This window comes from Agelaius tricolor, unplaced genomic scaffold (assembly GCF_023055355.1).
Source record: "Agelaius tricolor isolate 1412-34295 unplaced genomic scaffold, bAgeTri1.0.p SCAF_3, whole genome shotgun sequence".
Classification (NCBI taxonomy): domain Eukaryota; kingdom Metazoa; phylum Chordata; class Aves; order Passeriformes; family Icteridae; genus Agelaius; species Agelaius tricolor.
In genome coordinates, this window is record NW_027269263.1 from 35,970,523 (window position 1) to 35,993,463 (window position 22,941).

Here is a 22,941-nt window from a genome sequence, read left to right on the forward strand (position 1 = left end):
ATTTCTATAAAACACATCATCAGCATGATCTACTGTTTCAAACCTAAAATTTTGCAGAGCTTTTAATTACAGGGAAGTGGAGCTTTTAGAACGTCATCCCTACCCTTGGAAGGAATAGTAAAATAATGAGGCTTTTCAGACTACATTTTTTTCCAGTCAATTTTCATAATGACAGTATTTGGGGGGAAATTGAAGATTGTAGCATATTACCAAAAAGTACCAGAAATGTAGAGAGATCTATTTTTATTTAATATTTTTTTACTTTTTCAGAAGTTCAACAAGTTCATTGCAATCTGCCTTTCAAGGTCATCCATCTGAATCAATGATCTTAGCTCCACCAGTTCTGATTTTTTGAATAAAATTGTAATTACCATCCTTTTAAGCACCAGCTGTTCTATTGAAACATGATACTGGTGGTGTACTCAGTCCTGGTGGAAAAATATCTGTGAGCTGCTCTTCACTGAAGCCTCAGAGCTGATTGCAAGAAGCATTTATAGTCACAGAATTAAAGGGGCCACAACCAGATCCTTTATGGATACAGTTCCTCCTCCTTTTGTGCATTACCCTGTTCAAACATCCATTTGAACTTCCACTCTACTTGTTCCTTATAAAATAACGAGAAAAGGGAAAGTTCAATATCATGCAGTGGAATCTGCAAAGGAATAATCTATGAGCTTGTCCACATGATGAGCCATATGAGAGCAATGCACAGAAACAGAAACATTTTGGGGAAATGTTTCTCTGCCATTCTTTAGCAGCACCCATTTTTTAGATGTTGTGCCATCTTTATTAACAGGCAAGCAAGGTTAACAATTTAAGAGGAAGTTTATAATCTACGTACAGTAGGCTAATGTACTAAAGAAGAAATCAGTGATGAAAAGAGAAGCAGAAGAAGTGCTTTTCTAGCAGGATTTGCAGGAGAATGGAAAGGCTGATTGGCACAGGAAGTGGCATGGGAAAATAAAAGCAAGAGGTAGAATTTGTCTTGGCAGGAAAGTGATGTTCTACTATTAGAAATGCCTGCAGGCCAAAAAGAAAAAAAAATCCTGTGCTGAGATTCAAAAAGGATTTTCCAACTGCTTTAAAGCTCAGATCGTATACTAAATATCTTCCTAAAGGACATAGAATTTGAGAAGTGCAGAAGCTTTTGGTCATGTTCAGAGAAGCCAGAGACCAGTGAGTATTTCTGCTTTCAGACTGGGATAGTGACAGTTTCTGTGCAGACAGGCAAGATGCAAGGAGCAGCCAGGCACTGTGGTGCACCTGCCAACTGCTGCATCCCTGCCTTCCCTCCTTTCCCCTGAAAGATGATTTCTTTACATATTATATGGTAGTGTATTTTCCTTTTTTTTTTCTATTTTTATAAGAAATGAGGACGGTGTTAGTTTAGCAACATGTCTGAACAGAAGCTCTTGCCAGAGCAGGTGCTACCAGAGGGCACTTGGGCCTGAGGACACAGGGGAGGGAATTTGCCTTGTCAGCCACAAAATCTGAAGCATTGCAGTACTGCTGACTGATTAGGCATTGCTATATTTTTCTCTATTAACTACATGGCCTTTTCTCTTTCCAAGCCAGGAAAATGTCCATGCTGGCAGAAGTCAGGGGACACTCATCCCTCTGCAGTGTGCTATCAGGAATCAGAGTGCCTGGCGAGCCCCTGCTCTCCGTAAGTCTTTCCCTTACACAACAGACCCTGAGCAGTATTCCTGTGCTCAGGGCTCCTGACCATTAACTCATAAGGCCCCAGTTCAAGAAGGCTTTAATGCACATAATGACATCTCTTTTTCTAAAGATTGCACATAGCATGCCACCATTATCCCTAAACTTGGCCTGAAGAACTATTTCTTCCTGAGTCAGAGATAAGTAAATATCTGGAATGAAAAGGCAGTACACAAGGAACAATGAAGGAACACAATACTAAGTTTTTTCTTATTTATTTAACAGAAATAAGTACAGAAAAGGAGCAATACCAAGAGCATATTGAAAATACCAGTACAAGTGAATGGACTTAACAAGATTATTTCATTTGTGACATCCCTGTCTGTTCCTCATTGCAGATATTTGGCATGGGAATTATATTTTACTGCTTTTGTGTACAGCAGCTTTTGCCAGAGTTGTTCTTCATCTCATGCTGGATCTTTAGACAGTGCTGAAGGACAGGTGATAATAACTGGTAACAAGTATGGAGGGCTCTTGTAATCATTACCATATTTCTGGAAAGTAATGAGGGGAAAATCAGAATGACCACATGTATTAATAAAAAAGACTTGCTGACTGGAGAGCTCAAATTATTTCATTTAAAGGTAATATGAAAGATTGAGACTACATCTTTCTTTTAGAGATGCTCATTTTGTGACTTCTTTGATATTTGCCCTTGCTTTAAACAGTATATTCTTTTATCTTGATAATTGAGGTTGAATGGAGAGTTTTTTATTTTGAGATATGTAACTCATCACATCTCCAGATGGAGCCACTGCAAATAGTCTGAGCACTTCCAGTTCCTACTTCTCACTGTGCCAGTCTTCTGCTAGCCAACACGAGGTCATTTTATCTTAATATTTCATTGAATTGGTGTATTAGCAGTACATCAAAGATGATGCCTTAATGAAATGCAGCAGCTGGATATAGTCACAGCATCTGAAAGCAATGTCAGAAAAAAAAGGTTGTTTACTCTGCATGGCAAGGGAAGGCTGATGATGTTTGATCTCCCGGAAGCTGCAGGCTCCAGCTCTGCAGTAGGTGAAATAGACAATATACATTTGGTGTATGTGAATTTTAGAGCTGGTGATAGACATGTAATCTCAGTCAGTTGGCAGAGATTCACAGAGCAGGCAGAGGCTGCTGCAACCAAGTAAGCTTCCATATGCTGCCTTGTCTCAAAACTAATCTGGAAAGCAGTCAGAAAATACTTTGTCATAACATGGCAAATTCTTGGCTTCATAGCCAAATGTCCTGCTGGGGTTTGTGACCAGCGTCAAACTCGTGGTTCTTGCGTTTCTCACCTGGGTGCTGGGCTGAGAGCACTCAACTCATCCTGTACAGGGCAAGGCTGGTCTCCAGGGATTGGAAGTCCTTGGCCACTAGTGACTAGTGGCTGCTGTTAGAAGCAGATTCAAGGTGAAGGATCTCCATATACCACTACCTGTGCTCCAGGCTATACATGTTTTCTCAGAACACAAAAGTACAGAAAAATAAAGACTCCAAATTGGCAGTCAATGTTTCATTAACTTCTTCTATCAGTGTGATATTTTCTTCTTATGAGGATATTATTTGTTTGCAGGTGATCACTGCTTTTCTTTTTCCTCTGTGAGATTATCATCTTAGAGAGACAAAAAAGGGGTCCCTGTCAGCTTTTATGACAAATTGTGGTTACAGGAGCACTGTACTAAGTTTCTCCTTGAACAGATTTCATGCTTTTTTTATGCTTTGTTCTCCTGGTCATTTGATATCTGAATGTGTTTATCTTTGAAAAAAACCTCACCCAGAGATCTTGAAAAACTCCTTTTCTCTAGAGGCCAGTGATATAGTTTATACATTACTTACAGATGCAATAAACAAAGCCTTTTCTCAACTGCAGTCTCTTAAGGTTACAGAATAACTGATCAGGCTCTTGGCTCAATTTGCTGTTTGATCACTTAGTTGATAAGGTGAATCCTGACTCAGTCAGATTTTCTGTGGTGGATCAATCAAGTGATGGAAGCTGAATATTGCATTTTCTCACCTTATGATAATCAGGAAAAGCATCAGCATCAGTAGACATCTATTTTGGCAGGTAGTTTAAGCTCTAAATGTGATTTTTATCAGCAACTAATATCCGTTAAAAATAGCTGCATTTTGGAATGACAGCAATTATGTTCACTCTGCTGTTGTGTGAAGTGGGCAGATCCAGGGGTTGCCCCAGTGTGTTTCTTACGAGTGACCCACTGGGTCAGTGTGTTTTACTGGTAAATAAATTTTCATGAGATTGCCTACAAAGGACTAACAGGTGGAACACTCTGAACTAATAACAGAAAGGTGTAGTAGAAGTGATCTACCTAGAAATTATGTTTTTACTTTTTCCTTTTAAAGATAATTTTATTTCATCTGAATGAATTCATTCCTTATCAGTAAGAAGCCAATAAGAAAATCACTTTTGGAGGAACATAATGGCAAAGTGAAAAAAAAACCCCAAAACCCTACCACCCCCCCCCAAAAAAACCCAACAAAACAAAACAAAAAAAAACATAAAACAAAGCTCAAACAAAACAAAACAAACAAAAAAAAAACCCACCCAAAACCAAAAAAAATACCCAGAAAAAGAAAAGCTAAATATAAAATATATCCTTGCATTAGACAATAGCTGGTACAGTAATGACATGAGACAATTTCAAAGTTCTCTTCAACTGATCAGAACTGAATGGTAATCAAAAGGAAAATGTCTTCCATCTTAATAAACAAGAATTCTCCCTTAATATAAAATGTACTATTAATTACTGAAAATGCTACTGAAACTGCTTTAAATTCATTGTGTACTACACAACCTGACTTCTGGAGAATATTTTTTAACACACTTGCCTAATTTACACATTATTCTTTCCTTCCTTGTAAAAGTGTGCAAATGACCAATAAGTCCATACGACACCCACCCTTTGCTTAACTTTTCACATTTTATTGCAAAATATCTTAAATCCTGTGGATTCCATGCCCTCTGAAATAAAAAAAAAGTCCTTTAAAAATATATTAAAACAAAATATAAAATTTTCTGAAGCATTTTAATTAATTGTAATAATTGAAAAGTGAGTGATTTATTTTGTTTTTGTGAGTATAGAGAGAATTTTTAGTGGCAAAATAAATAATAATTAATTTTAAATATCTTCACTGAAAATGAAGTAATCCAAACAAATATAACATTCACTCCTTTGTCTATATGCATCCTAATTAAGTATAATTAGATGTAATCACCTGTCATTTCCACTTCTGCATTCTGAAATGTGGCATTATATAAACCAGCTTGCTTTTCCATACAGGATTCAATTTCAGGAAATCAAAGATGTGTTTATATAGTCTGAATTTCTGGATAAAGGTTTTTGAACTACTGAACACTTAAAAAGCCTCTTAATTTCTTTCTTAGTAGATATTGCATCCTTGTTCTCTGTAAATTCTAATCTGAATGATTGTTACCTCCTACTAAATTTATCCAAGATGGAATTGTTGTCTGTAGATTTTCCACATTGTGTCTCAGAGTTACCAAAGTTAGTACTCCTGACAGCTTCATTCATATAATTTCTTCTCTTTTTTGCCTATACGATCAGTTTACTTATATGTGTTTGTATTAGAAAATTCCTATTAGTCTAAAGGCATGAAATGGCAGTATTTAGTTAAAGAAGAAGTACTACTACTTCAAAACAAAAGTTATTATTCTGTATTTAGTCTGAACCAAAAATTCCATTTCGTACACCCACTCTTCTGTTGTAATTATGTTCCAGCAAAACCTCTCCCAAATCTGCAGAAGATTGGTAGTTCATTTTATGAACTTTGGTACTTAAAACGGAAAAAAATATCAGCTCATCATTTTTAGGCCTTTGTGGAATTCTCTGTACCACATGGAAACAAACTCTCTTATCTGCTGAGAGACTGATGTGAGAAAAAGCAATATCACCTCTGAATATATTACCAGGATAAAATAGCTGCTTTCCAATAGAGGGAGAAAAGGATGATGGTGGCCATGATATCCACATGCCTGTAAAGCTCTGTGTTTCGCTGATATCTTTATTTCCACACCAAGCAGAAAGATGAATCTTCCAATTTCTAAAAGAAGTGATGCTGTGAAGTTGCTGAGAACTGGATTTGGCACGATTTTTTCCCATCATTCTCTTAAATAAATCCCAAAGTCTTATGCTTGCTTGTTAGGCTTATAAATACAGACTGCTTCCTTTTCCGCTCTGGCTGCTTTCCTCGATATTGGCTGGCTTCAAAGGCCGGGGAAGAGGAAGAAACATGCTGACAATGCTCACACTTTCTGTGAGTCTCTTTTGTTTATTGTAGCCTTTAGCTCACATGAATTTCAGCTTTGAGGCATTTGCTTGTACAGCCGTCTTGTCACCGACAGTTTCTCCAGCTGCCCCAAATCCTTTCCAGCTCTGCTCTATTTTAAGGACCTGGCTGCACCACATCTTCTGGGTGAAGAGAGAGAAACAAAAATAAGTGTTTATTTGCCAATGTCTTCTGGATTTAAAACAACTCAGCAGCTAACCCCTGCTGGGGAAATAGTTGCCACATTCATTTACTTCAGAAACACCAAGCACCTTTTCTGTATCAGGGACTTCAAGCGTTTCATGAATAACTGCTTCGGTATTTGTGCATTTATTCCTTTTTATGAAGAAGCCACTGGGGATATTATAGATTAATTAATAAACCTGATTGTAAGTGTCTATACCTGGATGTTGACATGTGGGTATGAAGAGCTTGTTACAGGCAGTGGAGATCTAGACACTGCAGGACCCTGCAGAACAATGCAGCTGGCCCGTGCTGGAAGACTCAGATGGGATGCCCACACAGAAATATTTTGTGCTATCTGAGCTGTAACTGAGCTATTTGCACCATGGTGGCAGACATGAGACAGAACCTCCAGGAGATCCACATCCTCCCAAAGGAGCAGTGGAAGGTCAGGAGGGAGGTGTGTCTCAGCACCAACTGCTTGTCTGTAGCACCTCCCTAGTCCTCTGCTCCAAAAGGAATTTCCCTCTCACAAGTGTGTGACTCCATTGACTTGTCATGTCAGCTTAAACACATGGCTTGCCTGTGGACAATCACAAATAGGCATCTGTCTTTAGGTTTCATAATCTGGAGCTGAATTTCTCCACAAGACTTATTGTTAGGCCCTCACTTTTATTGCTTTGTACCATATCGGGATTACACCACAGGGTTCTGGAGAGCTCCTGGAGTAGGTGTCACAACAAGGCCCTGCATTCTCCAAGAAGACTGGAAATATGCAGTCAAGGAGCTTGTGAAACATGCAGATTTAGAGCACCCTGAGTGCATGCACTGGAATACAATCAGGCCTTAAGGCAACTGAGCATACACAGGGCATGGGCAAATGTACACAGACAGGGCACTGGCTAATGCAAGTTAGAGCCATCCCTAAGGCAAGTTGGTCCTAAATATTTATTGGGACTGATAAGCCACTTTTGACTGCTGTGTTTTGGTTTGTTTTTTTTTTTTGCCATATGACTCTTCAGACCCGTACCAAGTATAGATTGCAGGATCCAAGGACTGGACTATTATTCTTCAGTGAATCTTCTAATAGAAAGCACAACACTGCCTAACTTGTTTGATGGTTAGAAAGACACAAATGTAATACTAATTTGTACTGCCCAATATATTTAAAAGACTGTATCCTAAATTAAAACTCATTGGAAAGTACATATTGAATACCTTAAAAACCACATTTGACAATATATTTACATTTCTCTTTCACACAACTCACTGTCAGAGAAATTGGTAAGAAACAGCAGCAAAGCTCATGTTGTAACAAAACTTAGATTTCTGGCCTCATTGACACCAGACTGGCTTTCCTGGAGTTAATCTGCTGAGGAATACAAGAGTCTATTGTGCAGAAACACATAGAAGCTGTTCAGATCTGGAATTGTGTAGCTGCATTGGCATGGCACTGCCCCAAGCCTTTATGCTCTACAAACACATCTGAACTTCTCTGAGCCTTGAACTGTTGGCTTTGTATAGTGCCAGGCTATGGCATGGGGATCTGCTGGCTCAGGTTGGCTCTAACTCAGGTACTTCATTATACACCAGAAATTTGGCCTTCATATCTAAAAATAAACAGGTAAAAATTTCAAATATGAGCTATCCCTCTTTTCTTTAGCTCATCTTAGAGGGTCTCTAATAATACATATATTCAAGATACACTTGATAGATTCAAGCAATCAAGATAGATTGCTCTAGAGCCAAGCTACAAACTTTTACATATTCTCTGGTTGCCATTCTTAGCCACAAATATTTGCTGCCAGTCTAATATCTGGATACACAAAAGACTGATTGACTCATATTCACCTTGAAGTTACAATGTATGTCATTAGTGTTTTAAACAAAATTTCTTTGCTACATCCAGATTTAATCTTCTGTTGTTAACTGATGTAGCACTTATTCCAGAAGAGCTTTATGTCTCAGCAAAGACACGTGGTTTTTAAAATTCCTTACATTGTGTAGCAGACTTAACCGATGTGGTCCATTTATTCCCCCTTCAGCACATTATCTCCAGTATGTAAAATGAATTATTACCTCTTCTCCAGTGTAACAGAGCATTATGCTCCACAGAAGACCCAAATCTTGTAGGCTGTGTTCCCAGAAAATGTTCTTCCATGATGTCTGGGTGTCTGTAATGACACTTATTTCACTAACTGATCATTCATATTGTTCTAATAGTATTAAAAGTATATGTTAACATTAAAACTTTATTGAACTGATTCCCAAAGGACATTAGAGTTTGAGGGTGAAGCTCATTCCCATGCAGCTCATTTGCCAGCCAAAGGAATACATATTTTACATGGGATTCATTGATGCATGCCCCAGCTGTTCAGCGTCTGCTTGGGAGATTTTCATTCTGGCTGCATGAACTCTGGGTAAGACCTTGCTGCTGTCTCATAGGAGTCTTATAAATTTTAAATAGTACTATTTAAGTGTGTTAAGTGTATAAAGCTCATGGCATTTATGTGAGAATCACTTTGTCCAGCCCTAAAGTAGAAACCACTTCAGACATAAAATACAACTGCTATTTAGTACCTCTAAAATCCTGTAGAAATTTGAAGATATATTCCATATATCTATGAAACTACTACACTATGAAAGCAGTGTAGTAAACAAGAAGAAAACAAGTATCCTTTTTAATATTAATACTATTATTCTAATTGGTAGTAAATATAAAGTTCCTTCTAAACCCTTGGTGTGAGCTGTTTTCCTAAGTGAATCAGAAGAGAGACTTAACAGCTATTGAATCATCAGCTGTGTTTTCAATAGCATATGGGATTTCTCCCTTAAGTACCAATGCAGCCCAATCCTGCTTAGGTTGTGATAGCTGATTAGATCACAGCTTGGGGCATACACAGTAATTGCTATTAACTTAATTATTTTACCTTATATTAAACATGCTACTGCACTTCCACTATTCTCTCTAGCACTGTTCTATTTTTATCTTTCCAGTTAGATGACAAAATCATCCAAAAGCTAACCACCATCAAAAAGAAGGCCACAAAATCCCACTCTTGCTTATTCTTTCAGATTTCTTCTTTTTTTTTTTTTTTTTTTTTTGAAGGAAGTGTTGGTTAACATATGGCTACCCTTTAGGTTAATGCTTTTGTTTTGATGATGTTGCTAAAGGGGCTTAGAGGAACTTTTTCCAGTGTTTCCACTTAGTGCAACTACTGTCTTGGGAATTGTATAGCTTAATTTTTCAATAAAAGCTTAGATTTTATATTAGTCATATTGTTGCACCTATTCAGTTGGAAGATTAAAGTGAGTTTTGCAGAAGTGACTAAGAGTTTAGAAAAAGTGGATCTTGCCTGAGCTACATATACCTCTCCAACTACCTGTTTTGTCTGCCTATCCATGTGCTATGTAGTGTTTGCTTGGTCTTTGGGCGGTCTTTTACTGGCTTCTCTCTTTTGACCTAACAAAAGCTCAAGGGAGAAAATGCTAGAAGAACTTCCTGCTTTTGGACACGTGGTAAGTTGGAAACCATTAACAGTGCAAGGCACATTAAGCCCAAATATGTTGAGACCCTAATTTGTGGTGGTAAGGCATGAGAACAGGTTGCCCAGAGAAACTGTGGTTGTACTTCATTGCAGAAACTGAGAATGAGAGAAGCTGAAAGCAATCACCTGTCCCTGCTATTTGCTTGCACTGTAGTGTGCCACTGGGATATCCTGATTATAGGGCTGCTTCTTGCAGAGGAGTCACCATCAAGGCCTGGACAGCGGTGCAGGAGCAATGATCTGGAATGATGAGCCACATGTGGGAGCAAGCTTTCTCTTTTATACAAGTATAAATTTATGAGGAAGATCCAGCTTTGTCCAGGATAAGACCATCCCCTTTCCACTTGCATTTATCCTACAGGCTTGGGCCTGAATGGAAAGGGAAGCTACATTAAGACTAAATTATTTATTGAGACTTCAGTTTGTGTGGTGAGACACTAGAACAGGTTGCCCAGAGAAACTGTGGATGCCCCTTTGTTGGAAGTGGTGCCCATCACAGGATAGGGTAGGAGTACAGACAATTTTATTCATGTTGAAGACTTTTGCCAGTTTTACATTACAAGAGAAAATGCTGTTCTTACTCAAAGTTCATTGAAGAAACAGCTCTGGGCACATGTGCAATCTGTATCAACTAATTTTACACCTGGGTAGCTAATGGAGACCATCACACATTTTGTCTTTTAAAGGCAGGGAATCATGATGAGGTGGCCATTGTGAATATTTGGGATCTTCAGACTTTTTTATCACTCTCCAGTGAGCATTCCCTGAGCGCAGCCCCAGACCCTGAGGGTCTGTCCTATTGCTCCATGTGATTGCATATGAAAATGTCAAGAGTGCTTCTGAATACCTTTACCAGGAAAATTAGGCTAAAATTCACATTATCTTTTAAGCTATGTATACATGTGCACATAAACACACACACACACAAACACACTTCTGTGCCTCCTCCTTATGAAATCCACTTTACTAAGCATGATCTACCCTTTTAAATCCATGCAGAGCCTCAAGAGTCACTTTGTACTTGTCAACATTTTCTAGCTTGTTGCTGATGAGTGATACAAAATCTTCCTCCCTATCAATGTCAGATATAAAAAAAATTCTCTTTTTTTTTTTCCTCTGGGATATCTGCATATTTGAGAAGGATTTTATTAGCCTATTTTGAGCTCTCATTTTTACTCCTCTTTTATACCATTTTTTTGCCTTTCTTATGCTTATTTAAGTGGAGAGATAAAAATATTTTACTGTAAATATATTCCAGCAAAAGCAGAATGAACATTAGCTGTCTATAAGGGTTAACCCATTACTGAAAAGCATGCCTGATAAATTGAAAGTGTGGCTCTCAGCCAAGAGAGATCAGTATATTCTAAGCATTCATTTTCTGCCTTAGGAGTGGCAAATCCTGTTGCTGGTATCAGATGTGATACAGCTTCTGAAAGAAGCAACCTCAGAGGCAAATTCATGCTTTGCTATTCAGGGAGCTATCCACTAACAGTGTACATGAATTAAGGGCATTCCTTACTTACAGATTATTGTTGTATCTGGAATTGCAAATTGTAACTGAGAAACAAAAAGAAGCCATAAACAACTTTCAAATAAACCAAATTTCATTTTCAAAATATCATGTGGTGTGTCTAGTAAGGCAAAAATTTTAAGAGGTATTTATTAATGCTCCTTGACATATTTTTACTCCAAATTTCAGCCATATTTTCACCCCACATTTCAGCCATATTTTCTTACATTCTGAGTATTAAAATCAGTAATTCATTATTCAGATGCCAGGATGGAGTTGTTAATCCAAAAGCATTCCCATAATCTCAGTGTGGATCAGTAAAGAACTCCAGTCAAGCTGTCTGCAAGTGAAGCTGTCATTGAACAAAATATGATTTAATAATAACTAAACAGCAGCTAACCTTCCTGTTTTAAAAGACAGTAAATATTCCACAGTTTTTTTTTCCTTACAGACTCATTTTGCATTATAATCCCTATTGCATAATTCCCTATCTGCAAACTCTAATTCAGCAGTTTTGTATTTAATTTACATTGCGTTTGATTTACACTGTGCTTAATTTACATCTACACAAGAGCAAGGAACAGAAGTCAGGCTTTGACAAATCCAGGCCATATTAAACCTAGTCAAATTCTTTCCAAAGGAAAAAATGTAGAGCCCCAGTGCTAATATTTCTTTGATGTACTGGAATTTATGGAAGACTATGTTGCTCATCGACTACAGTCACAGAGTGTTGCAGTGTGAAGCAATGTCCTGTTTCACCTTTCCCAGTCCCTCAGGTGCGCCAACTTCTCCCTTCCCCTGCCCCTTGCTAAGTGCTGTCCATCAAGCTTAACATTCCAGCAAGGGCATCGTGTGATTGCTCAAGTTCAAAAGATGCCCCTCAGCCCTGGGGTCATTGGCCAGTCCAGGTGTCATTGTCCCCTTCCCCTCTCCCACCTGGTTGGTGGCACACCTACCCCTTCCCTCCCCCTTTCCCTGGGCTTAAAAAGACGCGGGACCATGCGGTCGGCATTTTGTTGGAGCTGTTACCAAGATTTGGAGATCTGTGACCATGGAATAAAACTCTGGATTAACCCTCCAGCAGAATCAGTCTCCTTCTCCTCTTCACCTCACCTAAAGCCTTCCCATTAGAGGTAAAAACTGAATTCCTGCTTGCCTGGACTTGTTCCAAGTGCCAGCTGCAACATCCAGCCAGCCAGGGGTGTCTCTGAGGTGAAAACACCACAGTTGCTGCCTCTGGTCAAGCAGCAAGGGCCAGAAGAGCGCAGGCACATTCCACCCGGTAATATTGGGATCCTATTCTAATAACAGAGGTCTACAAGGAGGCTTTTGAGGGGCCTTCATTTTTTTCTGGCAGACTATGAAGAATGAGACACACACCTCCTGGGCATGGTGAGCACCTGTGTGCCTGCTGCCTGCTTCACCCAGTCGTGCTGAGTAAAGCCTTCACCAGTGCCTTCAGTACACCAACCCAATTGTGTAGGGGGATAGAATATAAGGAAATAAAGATAGTGTAGAAAGTTATCTTACCCCTAAGGAGTTGCAGTTGGGCCAATTATCAAAGATTAGGAACAGGCCTGACTGGAACAGGCCACAGCTGTGACCAATGAGAAGAGTGCTATAAAAGAGTGGGGTGGCTGCTTGAGAAGGGAACTGGAGTCAGTTGGCCACTTTGTGAAGAAGAAAGAGTCAGTGCTTGAAGGAGCAGCCAACAAGAAACACCAGGAAGGTATGAGACTTTTGTAATAAGGAGACAACAGTATGGAACCCCTGCAATAAGATGGCAACACAGTTGTCCTGGGTATGAGAGCCACGCCTATGGAGAAGGGAAGGTTTTCTGTAATAGGAGAGGGAAGACTAAAGTTGCCTTTCCTATATTTCTCTGCTGCCTTCTGCTCCTTCTCCTCCCTTCTCAGCCAGTGAGGTGCCTTTGCCAGCCCTCAGGCAGCTGAGGACTGTTAGTAACAAGAGCACTGCTCCCTGCAGCAGGCCAGGCAGAACAGGACAGGGGTGGGGAAAGACATCTTGGAGAGAAAGATGGGAGAAGGGAGGAGAAGAAAAAGTGAAGACGTTCCTAAACATCCTTGAATTCTTTAGCACTCTACAACAGCCCTTTTTCTCTTACTTTTCAAAGTTAGTTACCATACTTATTGAGAGGCAGCTCTTATTATTCTACATGCTTTTGCCTTTCCTGTTAAAAGACATAAAATTTGTTTTCCATATAAAATCACCTCAATTTTCTCTATAAAAGTACTTTATCTGTTCAACTCTTGCAGGTCAAGCTCACACAAGAATATAGCAGGCTCTGAAACATCTCAACTCTATACTGCTGACATGCAGTCAATAGTTCATTAAGGTAAAGGTAGAGATATTTTAAAGAACTTATATTTAAAATGAAGTATTTTTTTAAAGGAAAATTCATGAATATGCAATTACAGAGAGTGTATTAATTTATCTATCTTTCATATAATTCAAATATATTTGTAGAAGATGCCTAATATGTAAAATATGCTTGTTTTGACATTTATGAAATGCAGACTAATAATTTTCAAGATTTTCTGATGGATGTTTCCTATTGTTCAAGCAATGCAGAAGGAATATCTTTCCTGCCATTTTACAAAACGCAAAATAATTTCCCAGTGAATGTTCTACATTTGCTCTGTCTCCCTAACATTTTCTGGCAGGGAGGAAAACATGTCAACATGCTCATGTAGAGCATGCGAGAAAAATTTCCCAGTGTGATTATGTACTCTTGGTATTTCAGCAGTCTGGAGAAGAATCCTGTATATTCATGCACTGACATAGACAAATTACCATTTTTATCACCTTCAAGCTGTTCAATGACATTATATACCTATCCACAAACAATTGTAAGCACTTTGGTTTATAATTCATTGTTCATTAGAACTTTAATTCAGCTTGTTTTTCTTTTTCAGAAACCAGACTTTGCAAGTTTGACCTGAGGATGAAATACTCTGAAAGAAACTTTACTACAGTATGGAAATCAAACCTTCAGAACTAAAATTCCAGCAACAACAGCTTTCCAAGATGGTTTGCATCTTATTTTAAAATTTATTTTATTTCATTATGTATTTCAGTAGTTATACTACTTTTTGCAGAACTTCTGGATACCTGAGTTTCCTTTGCAATTTAATAGGACTCCAAAGTGGTGAGAAGTCCAAGGTGGGTCTGTCTTCATTTTGCCTTGAAAGTGAACATCCAAATGCACAAAGATGAGCTTTGGCTTTTAAATGTAGTGTTTTGTTAGAGCAGAAGATGTAAACATTTTTTCAAATATCAAGCTGTTGGCTAAGACATAATGTTGGTGCAGGGGTTTGTGAGTAGTTTCCCTGTGAAATACCTTTTTGTAATGTGAGACTTCAGGCTTGGTTTTAGTCCAGCAAAGACATCCTGAGCTGTAAAAAACCTTTAAAATCTCCTCTGGACCCTAGAAATCTTTGCTTTAGTAACCTCCAAGGCCTGGATCCCTTAGGGACCCACTTCCCAAGCCCACAAAGTTTTAGTGGGTATATGCAGGCTTAGCTTGTTCCCCAAATCCTCTCTCTTGATGTGCTACTGAAGCCCCTCCTCCAGTGAGTGTTTAATTGCTTTTAGGAAAAGGGAAACTCATCTTCCTCCAAAGGAACAGCACAAACTGATATCAGTGCACTGCTGGCAGGATAGGGTGAGCAGAAGCCTTCCTTGCCACCCTTGTGCACCAGGTTAAAAGGAGAAGCCACTGGTGTGAGCAAAGTAAAACAAGTGTCATCCCTCATATCTTGAAACAAGTCCAGTAGTATGGTCATTGTATGAGAACAATTGGAATCACACATTTACAAAATAGGCATTTACTTTTTGACAGTTGCCTTTTATTTGAAACCAAAATCCACAACTTGTATAGACTGCCACAAAGAAAAATAATGCATGAAAAAAAGAGGTTGGAATAAAAGGGGTACTCCAAACCCTTACCATACTGAACTTCCTTTATGATGCTTGACTTCTTTTCTTTTTTCCTTTACTTTTTTGCTTCCATGCAATTACGGTTCCTGTGTGAACCGTAGTAGTAGCAGTTGTCACTAGTGCTTTTACAGCAACACCTTAAAGATTCACTGTTTCAGTTAGGGTAAAGCAAGTCCAAGAACTTCAGCTTGGCAAAGCCTCTGAAAATTTACAGTGAGCTTGTGTGCTGTTTTTAAACATGGGCAGCAATATACTTTGGAACATTCTATATTTAAATTTCAGCAGTGATTATTTACTCACTGACCACAAATGCTCCATAAATGTCTTTGTACAGTACCTGCTATGCAAGAGTTGGACTGAGATGTTCAAACTTGAAAATTGATGTCCGAATATCACTGGCAGAGGTGTGATGGGGAGAGGCAGTTGGAACACATTAATTCCCTTATTCTCAATGCATACTTTTCCGTAGGTTTTGATCCTGCATGAAACAAATCTGTGCTACTAATCACTGTCATCTGGTCTTGATGTTAGCTGCTGCTCCAGGGTGGTTCCCAGCCTGTTACCTCACAGCCCTGGGCTAGGTTTGGTATCCTCAGCTTGTGCCCAGTTCAGTGGGGGCTGACACAGCCAGCAATCCCACTGAAGTGCTTGACCTTCTACAGTAGGAGCATTACTATTGTTTCACTCTGTTAATGATACCTTCCACTGACTCAGGCTTTTTTTTTTTTTTTTTACCTCAGAGGTGTGAGGAAGCTTCACGTCTTCCCTGTTCAGACGCTAAAGAAGCATCTGAGAGTCTTGCTGGATTGTGGGGAACAAGAAGGTGACATGTAAGCAGATCAGGATCATCTACATGGTGGCTGCTTCTTGCTGCTGCCCCTGTGAATTTTATGTCTTAGAGCAAAAAGCATGGCAGTGTCATGGCTTATGTCAGTGTCTACATGAACACCAGCACAGCTCTGCACTCAGTGTAGTTTGAATTAAAAGACTGCTGTCCAAGTAAATGGCATGTATCACCTATGAGCACTGGGAGGTGTCTTGGAAGATATTACAGCTCTTGTCAGGCCAGCTTTAGATAAGGGCTGGGTGTGAAAGCAATGACCCCACCAGCTGCAGGCTGTGGCAGCCTCAGGAGGTGAATCAGGAGTGGCAGTGCAGTGCCCCAGTCTGCACCTCTGCCTGCTGGGACCTGCAGGACAGAGCTGAAGAAGGAAGACAGCAGTGGGTGAAAGGCTGGGAAAAATGCTCCCTTAGATCATTCCTTCCCTAGGAACCCTTGTATGGGGAAGTGTAATACTGGATTTCTTTCAGAAGCCTCAGAGGCTATGGTTTTGGTAAAGCTAAACTGGGGTATTATCCCTGAGAAAACATCAGTGTAAATATCCATTTTAAGCTACTAGAGTAGATTGAAACATTGCATTTGAATTACTTGTAATAGCTAATTTGTTGATCTACACAAAAGGTTAGCTGCAATTTCAAAGCTAGTTCTATTAGATTTTATATAATGAGACACTTTATTACATTATAGGACAGCAGATCCCATTGTTTGTGTGTTGTTTCAAGTGCTTTACTTTGCTGTTGAGATCTTGCCATCACAGTCTTGGTGTCTGTAATCTGTTCTGTGGGTCAAAAATGGGCATCAAAGGTTTTTTTTTTGAGTTAGTTTTCACTGTTAAAAAGGCTTTGAGAGAGTTTCTGGTATTTTTGTACAGGAAGCTTGTAGGAGACAAAGCAATAATAGGCTGAAAAATAAAAGGCTCTTTCCCAAATAGCATGATATCACTCTAACCTCAGGCTGTATCACAGTGAAAATTACTAGTTAGGGTCTTTTATTAAAATATTTTCTATCAATCTGCTTATTACATTATACGAGAAAAGGTTAAAAGTGCCATGTTTGCATTGTCTACCACAGAGGTGCCATTTTCTCTGACAGACATCTGTTACTCAATTATCATTATCTCACATTTTCTTAATTTTCTAGTCCAACTCTTAATAAGGTCTCCAGCATGGAAGGCTCTCTTCAGCAGCAGGCTGGGAAACATTCTCCTGCTCTTTCGCAGAGAAAACTTCCAGGACTTGGTCTCCATTAAAAGAAATGATCAAGTTTGTGCTCCAACAGTTCAAGATTTTCAAAAACATGCTGCTATTTTAACGTTCATGGCATTTTCCCCCTAAATATTTAGACTGTGTCATGGCAACAGCTGCTTTTAGTTCTAAATTTGTTTTGCAATCCTTCATTTAAGAAAAAATGGCAGTTTCAATTTATTCCCCTTAAATGTAGAATTCAGTATTTTAAAGTTTTATTAACTATAAACAGCTATACCAATGGTTTGTGATCTGCTTTGGATTCTCTATGCAAATGGAAATTACCATACTGATTGCTATTCATTATGAAGAGGCACCTAAAATTATAAGATAAAGGCAAATGTAAAGTATGTACAATATGTGTTGTAGGTTTTTTTGGAAGGGCGATGTCAAGTAGAGGGTAAGTAGCAAAATTAGTATTCCCAGTACATATTTAAAAATCAAGGAGTAAGCTAAAAATAATTGTATCATAACAGGGGCAATCAATGGTCCAATTTTTTCCAGTGCATGAGTGCAAAGTGGATTGATTAACTGAATGTACAAATTCTTGATATTAACAGCTGAACATTTTATTGCCCAAGACAGGGTTAAGGAAAAGGACATTAAAGATCCTTAAATGTAACTATTAACAAATGTACCACAATTAATTATTACTACTGTCATTATTGCTAGTATATTTGAAGAGTGCTGGAAGTCAAATGTAGTGGATTCCACAATGGGTACTTCTCGAGTGCATTTGGATGATTTCTTACCAAAATAAGAAGAGACTTAATTCTGATGCAGAAATCCTACATTCCTTTTTAGAGTAGTCTGGTCAGCAAGTAAATCAGTCAAACAGATTTAATGAAAGAAGTGCATGCAGGTCTTTTGCCTACATAAGCAATACATGGGACCTTAATGGGTATTTTATTAAAAAATAAATTGTTCTACTAAAATTCTGATTACCAACTGATTATTATAAATATTTATTCAACTTGCATATATTCATAAGGGAACAGGACAATGTACAGATATAAAAAGGTGCAATGACTCGATATTAAAAAGGTAACTGTTTTGACCTTTATAAAACTTAAATCTGGGAAAACCCTACTACTCTACTACCTAGTAGTACTGAGACTTTACAGTTAAGCTGAAATATGCTGTTGGTTTTAGCTCTGAAGTGCCACTGTTTTATGCAGGATGGTTAAGGCAAGGTATGTACTAATGGCTGGTGGAGAACAAAAAGATTTATAATTGGATTGTGCTTATTAAAAACTACACCTTGCCACAGGAGGAATAGATATATAGCTATTTCATACCAGTTAGTTCTATACCATTCCTTCCCCCATTTGTTTCAAAGCAAGAGTATGAATCTATACATGCCACTGTGTGTATTGATTTGCATAGAACCTGCTGGATTGCTTGATCCAGGAAAGCTCCTTTCACTCCCTTAGTGGAAGTAACCATATCATTAAAGTTACAGTTTGTCATGTGTGCATCCTCCTCTCAATCAGGTTGTCAGCATTGAATAGGACTAGGAATTGATACTAAACACTGTGTCTTCTTTGTAGAAAATTAATGATAAAATACTATTATGCCTCTCTAATCTCAATGTTTTTTCAATGTTTTAAACAATTTCTGTAACAGTTTTTTCCTGTTGGAAAGTATAATTGCAGGTTTTCTTCCTTTTCTGGTGCAAGGCTTACAAACACATTCTTTAAGATCATTACATTATCTCAAGTACTGTTAAAAAAGCTTCCCTCTGATCAGCTCCATGTTCTGTGTATTGTAGGAGATACAGATAATAGAGTTATTCACATAAATTTGCATTAATGATACTGAATTTCCTTTAAAGACTAAATTTAATCTACATTTCAAAAAATGAAAAAGCGTGACCAATATTTTTCTGATAGGCACACTAGCTGAGCATCAGCTTTATGGCTGTTTGTCAAAGCAGATAGAAAATAAAAGCCTTTTCTTTAAGATAGAGGGCAAAACTTGGTAAATGCATCTGGGCAGCTGAGGTCCCAGTCTTGAAAGGCAGCTGGAGCACACCTACATCGCTGTGTGCCTTCACGTTCCAATTCATCTGCTTCTGACAGTATCAAGTCTCTGACACCCACAGTGCAGACTCTGCTCATTGCTTTTGGGGGCTACTCCTCCTTTACCCTACAGTTAGGAAGACTTGGTGTTTGGGGTGATGGGGCCTGTAGCATCTCAGAACCCACAGGTATTTCTTAGGTTACCAAGTAACATTAAGTCCATCTTTTTTGTCCCTGTAAAACGTCGATGGTTTTAACTGAGCTCTTACTTGAGATTGCACACTGGTTGTTTTCCTTCCTTCCACCTTGCTGCTGTTCATTCCAGCTTCCCTTTATGCTTGCCAAGCCTTTGTACAACAGGTAGGTGTTCTGTGAAATGCTGGATCCTGGACACATTAACTCTTCAATTGTAAGATGGATTCAGGAGGGGCAGGACTGTATCAGTGTGGAGCAGTGATGACAAGCAGTGTCTCCAGATCTTCCATCCCTGGAGGCAGATAGATTTCAAGAGCTTGCCCTAGGCCACCAGAAATGGGACACTTCTGCCCTGAAGTGGAAACAGTTGCACAATAGAGGTGGTTATCCCTCACAGCTCTAAGTTCATGACTGGGTCAGCACTGGCCTGCCATTACTCCTGGGCTTGTGAGGATTCATGAGACAATCAATCATATGGCCTGTGTGTGGATAATGGGTATAACTAATGTGCCTGAAATAGCAGCTGGCTTTCTGATAATGGACTTCCCAAAGTGCACTGTGTCATTAATAGTATTCATGGCTGCAGGTTGCTTGCCAGAAAAAGTAAGTAAATATATTCATCAGAATTCAAGACAGACTAGCATCACAATGAAATATGTAGGAAAGGCACCTGAGGAAAGTGTAAGCACCTTGGGAATTTGAGGGGCCAAATAGAGATTGTTTTGCATGGGCTGTTCTCTAGTACTGTGTCTTCCAGAGACACCAAGGTGAACCCTGAGACGCTGCTGAACAAGGAGCAGAGGAGAGCTGAAAGCAAAACTGGCACCCTCTAACTGGCACCCCTGTGCCCTCACCCAGGCAGCATGCTGAGAGCAGACAGAACCAGCACCCCAGGAAAAATAGCTTTTTAAGTTGATCACACAGGTTACCTGCCAGCCTTGACTTTTTAAGGAAAGATTGTCAGTTATTTGTCTGCTCTCTCTCTCTCTCTCTTGTCCCTTGTCCCTCCATGAAATCTGCCTTGGATCGTGAAAGACAGAGAGAGAAAAAGGTAATGTGAACTGTTCTCAAATCTGAAGCAAAACCATTTCACTACAGGCAGTTTCCTTGACAATAACAATCTCATTAGTCACAATGAAATCAGAAATCATTGTCCATAATGCTTGCAGTAGAAATACTATGAATGGCAGTTAACAGGGCTGGATTTGTTTCCTCCAGGTTTTCTTCAGTCTTTTCCCTAAGCATTCCTAATGCCAGGATGCTTCATGGCTCATTCTTCTCTGCAGGCTGATCCTGAGCTTTTGACACCCAAACTATACTCCTTTTCTGCTGCAGGCTTTATCTCTTTCCCATACAACTCAGCTTGACTATGTTGAGAACCAAGCATTTAAATGAAAATCCTTCCTATGCTGACCCCAGAAATTAAGCAGAATTGTGGAGCCTTCCTTCAGGCAGGTGGCAGAGCCCTGAGTGATGGCAATCATGGAGCTTGGTGCTCCTGAGTAGGACTGTAGAGAGGGTTGTGATCAGTTAATGCTCTGTTTTATTTATAATTCAATATCAGCACAAAAAGGCAGATACAAGTCAGGGTATTAAATATTTGCATAATTTTCTTTTTTCATTACATTGGTAACTGTGTAGCCCTTTGCAGCTGATTTACACAACTCATTTTTGTGCAAACAAAACAGTTATAAGCACTAATAATTAGAGTATTTTATTTCAGCAGTGCACAACCCCCAAAATTTTCATCTTGGGTATCTATATCTCTTCAGAGCTTAGAGCTTAAAGCCTGAGCACACAGGGAAATGGTGTCTCTTTATCTTGGTGCAAGTTACAGAAAGAGGAAAAGGCAAGTAGTTGGTCCCAAGAAGTCTGCTGTCTAGTGGGATTTGTGTGTGTTTGGCACAAGGATGCTGTCATGACCAAGAATCTACATCTGCTAACTCTGAGCTTGTTTGCTGTAGTTCAAGGATCTGAGGTAAAACCTTAAAAATGGTTTCTTTAAAGGGAAACAGAGAAAATCTTCCTGCCTCCTTAAAACATCAGATGGCTAAATCCCAAGTCACACAGGTACATAACATGGACAGCAGGTGGATTGCAGGTTCCTGAACACACAAACACAGTCCGTAAAACTCCCACCTTCCCCTTTTGCTTATTTGAAGGCTGTAGCCAGCTTCCCTGAACTAATTGTGCTCATGTTTTGTCTGATTCCTAAATCTTTTTGGAACTGACAGACCAAGTAACTCGGGTTTTAACTTCTTGATGGGCCCATTTCCACAGACAGGCTCAGACATCCTCCTCTTCTGCTGCAATCCCCCTCTTAGCCAATGTGAGAGATTCATAAACAGGGCAAGCCAAAGGGACTAGGTCTCCTGCACTGGCCTAAGGTGGATATTCCCCATTGAGGCTGACAATGACTGCCTACAACTCTGTGACAGGATGTCCAACTATTTTTTCTTAACATTTGTTAAGAAAAGTCCAAAACTATGTCAAAAAAAAAAATCAATTGTTGGTATACTCATTATGTCTCATATGTGAACTTTTTGACCTGATGTTCAGCAATGTGACAATAGCTTTCAAGATAAGACACTTTTTTAATAAAAGAAAAATATAGAATGATAAAATAGAAGAGCAGTGGGCAGAGAAGATGCTGTATGGAGTTCATCTCTGGTCTGCCTAGTGCTCAGTTCTGACAGGATTGGTATCAGTTTTTTAATGAAATCACATTTTAATGTGACTTGCACACATTTATGTAACAGTAAGAATACAGTAACACAGTCTCAGGCTCCCATTGGTGACAGTCCACCTAGAAGAATCAGAACCTACCCTTCTCCCCAGATGGCACAGCCAAATACTACAGAGCCATCAACAACATCACTCACGTATTTTTATCAGAATCATATGGAAGTTCTGATCCAGAAACCCATAGAAGTTGCAACATCTTAATATTATAAAAGTTATTTTAGATAATTTTTGACTTTTATTTGCAGAAGAGATTTTCCTTCATACCTTCTAAAGCTACTTGTAGTCAAAAATGTATATGTAAACATGTCAGTTATTTAGTAAAAAAAACCAAAAAACCCCTAAAAGTTTAGAAGATCTAAAAGCTAAGGCATTTTTCCTAGCTTAGAGGTAATTTATGGTGCAAATCTCCATTTACTGAGAAACATTATAGTCCTCCAGTAACTGAACCCTCTGCCTGACCATCTTCATATTTCTTCCTTTTAGGAAATACATAAGAACAGGAAATTAAAAAAAAATAATCTCTTCTTTAGAATGCTCACAGAATAAAACCTTTCCTTGATGATACTTCTTTTGCTTTTGATTAATCCTAGGGTTATACATGCTTCAGATGACCTGCATGTTGCAGCATCAAGTAAGAATAAAGGGTGCTTTCTTGAAAAATCAAGATTTGATTAATTTAAAA

General features: G+C 38.9%; 1 long non-coding RNA gene across 3 annotated transcripts; it reads left to right on the plus strand.

Moving 5' to 3' along the window:
• Nucleotides 1-841: 841 nt before the first annotated feature.
• LOC139588306 (uncharacterized) lies at nt 842-18,887 on the plus strand. Of its 3 annotated transcripts, none has more exons than XR_011678616.1 (5): nt 842-1,176; nt 1,572-1,666; nt 13,530-13,615; nt 14,190-14,436; nt 15,954-18,887. It is a non-coding gene; the product is annotated as an uncharacterized lncRNA (long non-coding RNA). The 3 variants fall into 3 exon arrangements; XR_011678615.1 differs by having other exon boundaries at nt 1,576-1,666; XR_011678617.1 differs by having other exon boundaries at nt 1,576-1,666; nt 14,190-14,304.
• The last annotated feature ends 4,054 nt before the right edge of the window (nt 18,888-22,941 follow it).